The sequence below is a fragment of the Glycine max genome, chromosome 20, assembly GCF_000004515.6.
Source record: "Glycine max cultivar Williams 82 chromosome 20, Glycine_max_v4.0, whole genome shotgun sequence".
NCBI classification, from domain to species: Eukaryota; Viridiplantae; Streptophyta; class Magnoliopsida; order Fabales; family Fabaceae; genus Glycine; species Glycine max.
Genome location: NC_038256.2, coordinates 33652385 through 33658706, shown reverse-complemented (window position 1 = coordinate 33658706; position 6322 = coordinate 33652385). Strand labels below are relative to the sequence as shown.

General features: G+C 32.1%; 1 long non-coding RNA gene across 1 annotated transcript; it reads right to left on the bottom strand.

The window, feature by feature from the left end:
• Positions 1 to 2530: 2530 nt before the first annotated feature.
• LOC100782962 (uncharacterized) lies at positions 2531 to 6322 on the bottom strand. Its single transcript, XR_005890243.1, has 4 exons — positions 6112 to 6322; positions 5877 to 5982; positions 3513 to 5550; positions 2531 to 3064 (listed from the first exon to the last, which is right to left on the bottom strand). It is a non-coding gene; the product is annotated as an uncharacterized lncRNA (long non-coding RNA).

The following is a 6322-nucleotide window of genomic DNA, read 5'->3' as shown; positions in this document are numbered from 1 at the left end:
TGTATTCTAAGACACTTTTTTTTAATTTTTGATGATGAAAAGGAAACCCCAAAATTCTCACTACTAGCTTTATCCTATTATAGTAAATGATAACTTTTTTGTAAACCCATTTTACCCGGCATCTTATCATAAAAGCATATAATTATTCCATGTTTGTAGCCAAACAGATTATAAGTTATTACATGATTTGTTACTAAAGAAAAAGCTTAAAGTTACATGATTATGAAGCTTTATTCACATAATTGCTTCTTATCATAATCTTACTTTCTCAGTGACGCATTTTGTAGTGGTGTCAAAGTAGGCTACGTGCTACCTTATTGTATACAAGATTCTTCTCTTATATGCAACATTCTTCTAGAGATGTTGAACGTTCCAGTCCAAAAACAAACGTTTTCTAAATTTTGTTTTTACCCGCGTATGTTCGATAACTTCTCTAGATTACTAACGTAAAACCTAATGTCTGACCGTGAAAATGGGCTATAAACTTAGTTGAATATAAGATATCGTTCACTATCAGGGTATCATCATTAATTAAACATATTTTAAATTATTAATATTTAAAAAAAAAAAAAATCAACTTAGAAATAAAGATAAAAAAAATACAAAAGACAAACTTGCAAGCTTAACCCAAAATGTCAGGCTTAGCATGCTAATCCCTAGGACTTAAATTAGTATATGCGTGCTTAGCAAGAGATTTCACCTTGAGCATGCATCACTAGGAAACAAAAAAAAAAAAAAAAAAACATAAGCAACACTCCTACACACACATACTCCAAATTCAATAAAAATGAAAGAGAAGAGATAGAAATTTTGGGTTGCCTCCCGGTAAACATTTCTTTCAGGTGACGATAAGTTGTTGCTTAAGGTGGCATATAAGTCATAAAGAACACATCATCCTTCTTTCTCTTCTTAGGTAGAAACTCCATGAAATTCATGCATCCATGAAGTGACCTCCAAACCATTGCAGAGGAAGTGTTGGTGAGCAAGGCAATAAAACCTTTTAAAAATTTATCCACTTCTTCATGCCTTCTTCCTTGACAATCAATTGATGAAGAAGGAGATTGAATTGCAAGCACTTCTCACCTTGTTTTGGTGTTCTCTCTTCAAATTTTGCTTCCTTTTCTTCACCATTTTCTCTTGAATCATGCTCTTTGATAAGACTCTCCTTGTGTGCTTTAATTTCTATTGACTTTTCTTCCCTTATGGTCATAAAAGACCTTTCAACAATTTGGTTTGCTAGCCTCCCAACTTGAATCTCAAGATTTCTAATTGTATTTTTGTTGGCTTCAAAGCTTGCTTGGGAAACTTCAATGAATTGCATCAATACATTTTCAAGATTTGAGAGCCTATCCTCTTCAAGTTGTTTGTGAGGGTGTGAATCTTGCTCACATAATGAATTTTCCACAAAGTAGAGATTGCAATGGCTAGTTGAATACTATTTTCTATAAAGAACATTAGAATTTTGTGGGGCATTGACCCTCAACTGCATGAAATCAAGTTGTTCAAACAACTTCTCTAGTTGATTACTAATAAGTCTTTGTTGTGTGAGCATAATACTCCAAGAATCGCCCATGTGTAAATCAAGAGTTCTTCAAAGGTTTTACTTTGCAAACATGAACTCCAAAGAAACACAAGGGACTAGAGTACAAAGGTTGACACAAGATAACAAAGTAAAAGAAATTTAAAAAAAAAAAGAATGAAAGAATAAAGAATCAATGCCTGGAATATGAAAATAGCACAAATTGCCTAATACGAGAAACAAGTCTCCGACAACGACATCAAAAACTTGTTAATTGTTTGGCAAGTGAACCAAATCACATAAGCAATAATAAAATGATAAGACCAAGTATCGTATCCACGAAGACTTGCTTGTATTAAGCTATTTGTGCAAATTCAAGTTTTAGGCAAATGAGATTTTGTTTTAAATGTAAAAAAGCATAAAGTAGAGTTGGTTCTAAAACTAAAAACAAAACAAATTAAGGGTGAGCAAAAGCACAAACTGTTGGTGGACAAGAGGATCTAAATGCAAAAATGAATCAAATGTTAGAAATTTGGCTACATTAAACTAACAATCTTAGTAGTTATAAAGGTTTTCTTTATACAATGTTCACTTTAGTACTACTTTAACTTATTATGGTGCTCTAATCATGATCCTTCATGTGAAAGAGCTTAAGTAGCTTAACTCACCTCCTAATCCCTTAGCAAGTCAAGCAAAGCCACTTGGATTCAAGAACAAGGATTATCAAGGCTAACAAGTGGTATTTCTTCCCTAGACATAACACCTATTAGATACTACTTTCATATTTTAGTCAAAAAGTATTTCCCAATGCATTTTAACTATGAAACATGTTCATATGGTTGATCACTAATGATACTAACGAACATCCCTCCATCCCTAGATGAGACATTCATTAGATGCTCTATTCAAAACTCAGTTTTCAAGCATTTTCCGATGACAATAAAAACAAAGAATTAAAGTTAAGGTAATCAAACCATAATACAAGTAATCAAAATAGAAAGAAGCAATAACTTAAGAAATAACACTGAATAAATATAAAGATTAATTACATGAAAGTGACTTAACACACCAATGTTCCCAACAATGGATGAACTAAACTCTCATTGTCATGAGAGACCTCAAAATTACAAAATGGAAGGGAGAAGATGAAGAGAAATGAAAGATGGGAGCTCCTCAATTGCCACACACAACTCTTGATCGATGTTACCTCCATCCCCATGAAAAAAAAGGTTTAAATAGGTCCATAAGGATTGTATTGTCGTTTTTTCAAAATGGCTTACGCGCTAAGCCCAACTTCTGCGCTAAACGCGCATACAAAAACAACACTTGATTAAGTGACTGTGCGCTAAGCTTGAGGTGTGCACTTAACCCAAATCAATGGTAGTGAGAACAATTAGCTCAGCACACACCAAACTTCAAATTTCTCCCAGCAACCTCTAGATACTTACCATGTGACCTTCCAAACTAACTCTAACGTATTAAGCATGTGCAAGGGGGCTGCTTCATCAACTCAAATTCTTCCTTTGTTGTTGATGTACCAAAACTCTACAAAACACAACTAAAACTAATGAATTCGTTAAAATTAACTTCATTAAACTAAGAATCTAAAAGAACACTAAATTCTAATTTATTAGGATCAAACTAAACAATAAATGAGAATAATTAAGATAATTGTTGTGAAAATTAAGTGCAAAAACTAAGCGTGCACAATAATTATCATATTCATATTGGACTTGGATCAACAATTTCCCCCAATATCGTCCATGAAACTAAAAATCCACCTCCTCTGCATATCCAATTGCAAAAGCTTAGTTCATTCAACAACTACATCATATACATGACCCAAACACACAACAAATGAGGAAAAAAATAAAAACAATTCCGGCCGTTCGGTTTCACAACACAATTCTGACAAACTTTGTTCAATGACAAAACAAGTTAAATGAAATTCTCACTTGTCGATGCCCATCAATAACAATCTAACAAATCTTACCTTAATGTAGCTTCCATTCAACTAAATCACAACCAATCCATGCTTATTCTCGTTAGCTCCTTTACAATGCCTCTCATCCCCAAAACTACTCCAAACATCTGCTTAAACCACTCAAATCGTGAAATCCATGGTGAAACAATTCCTTGTCCAATAGAAAACAAATGCTTTAAAACAAAAACCAAGAAATCAAAACGCAAGGTAAAAACCCGATCATCTTCATCATTTATGGTCGAAAATGCATGATAAAAACAAAACTAAATATATAACTAACACGCCGGTAAAAGAGAAAGCCTGTCGTCGAATGAGCCGTAAAGACTATCAGCAAAATGACAAAAATATATAAAGGGTAAAAAGGTCAAATACAACCAACTAATATAAAAAAAACAAAAAATACAATTACTTTCACCCACAACAACCAGTTCCAGTCAACAATTACTGACCGTTCAATATCAGACTGTCATATCTAACAGCTAACACAACATGGTCTAAAATGAACCACCAAAATCACTGGTCCACCAAAGATATGGACCTGGTCTTTCTTTCTCCCTTCGATAGAGGTTTCTGGAAAGGCTGAAATATTACTAAAAAAATCTAAACATAATTCTTTCTCATAAACAACCAACGAATCAAGATCTGTGAAATATCTCCTAGAATCACAACTTTCTTTATGCTATCAGTTGAACCATGCAACTCACTATATTTGTTACTATTTTCACAATCTTTCTTTCTCCTTTGATCGAGGGTTCTGAAGTACCAAAATCTTTAAGATGAAGGTGTGTCTAACTTGTGTAGTCTTGCTCCTAGGCTCTTTTTTTTATCTTCACGTTTTGTAAATTCTTTGTTACAGGAAGCTTTCTTGATCCATTGCTTAATCTTGGTTCTTACTTTTTCTCGTTAACTTGATGAATGATTAATAATCTGTCAAAATATATAACAGGTTTTGTTTCTAAGGATGTGGCAGATTAAATTGGATCAATTTTCGTAAAAAAAATATATTATCTTGTTCAATCATTTCTACATTCGATCAGCTTGGTTTAAAATTTAAATTTAAATCTAATCTGATCTAAAGCAAATTGAATTGGACTATTCTAGACTTACTTTTTTTTTTCTTTAAAGAAAATATAAAATAAATAATAGCAAAGATAATAAAAAATTAAGCCCTTTTAAAATTATTGATATCACTGGCAATAAAAGCTAAAGGCTGACTGCGTGGTGAAGTGAAAATTGGAGGATAATGTCCAGGCTTCAGGTGAAAAATGCTTACAAATAAAAGAAGAAGCAAACCTCTTTAACTAAGAAGTAATGTGTTAAAGCAAATTCAGCACTGTAGTCTATTATCATATTAAATTATAGGGTTAATTAAGTTTATATTACCTTAACTTTTTTTATTATAATTTTTTTTCTCTCAAAATATTTTTGATAACTTTTAATCCTTCAATAATTTTTTCCATCATTTTTAGTTTCTTTAAAAAAAAATTGTTCATTTTTAGTTTTTTTATTTTTATGGTTAAAAAAAGCCCCAAATATAAAATAAATAAGGAATTAAAAATTGATAAAATAATAACTAATTTTGAGCGATAAAAATAAATAAGAGATTAAAAATAGAAAAAAATATAAAAGACTAAAATTATTGATGAAAATTAACGAAAAACTAAAATTTATATAAAAAAAATTTCAAGAACTAAAAATTATAATTTAAAAAAATTGAGTAACTAACAACTTGATTAACCCTAAGTTATAGTAGAATTGATTGGAACGGTAACATAGGTTTTGGATTTGATTACAATTTAAGCGTTTGATAGATATATGAAAATTCGAAATAAGATGGTGGAGGTGCGTCATGGGAACACAGGGAGGAACATTGGAAGAAATAAAAGGCTAATAAAATGATTAAACACAGACACAGAGATGCAGTAATGAGAGGTGCGTAGAATTACAAATTTATCCCCAGTCGAGAAGGGAAGGTGGGGATATACACCTTCAGGTGGAGGCTGAAGCAAGGGGGGAAGATTGTCCAATGAAACTCCTACCACATTCCCTGCACATTTATTATTGTGTTGCTCACTAACTAAACTAGCACAAACATAAAGTGAAAAAATAATAATTAATTAAAGGTTAAATTAAGTTTTTTTTCTCAAATTTATTATTTAGATTTCTAAATTTAATTTAATTTAATCATTTAACTTTTTTTATTTAATTTGAAAATGTGCATTTCACAAAGGTTTAAAATTAAAAGTGTGATTTACGATTTAGAATGGATTTTAAAAAATTAAAAGATTAAATGAAAAAAAACTAAAATACTAAATTGAATTAAAAAATAGATTGGAGGACAAAAAAAAACTAATTTAATCATAATTAAATTACCTGGTGGCGGTGACGGTGACGGTGTGGTTAGGACTGGGGGCTGCTGTAGATTGTTGTTGGGAATGGGATGGAGATATTTGCAAGAGTCGCCGTAACGGCAAAATCCCTAAACATAGAGAGAGTCAATGAGGATTGAAAAGAGCAGAATGCTTGAGATGATACCGTGTTGACGAAGTGAAAGCAAAGGGATCGATTGGGAACGGGAGGGATTTGTTGCTGTTTGAAGGAATCGTACCAGCGAGCTTTGGCCTGCTGCTGTTGAATACCCAGAACGTGCCGTTTCCGATCCGCTGCTGTGTCTTGGAATTGCTTCTCGCAATAACACTTCTTCACTGCCATTCTCGCTTTCAATCTAAACTAACACAAACTGAAATTTCAGGAAAACTTCTCGATATATCTAGCGTCGCCCACCGGATATCTTAGTCATTTATTTGTGTTTTTTTTTT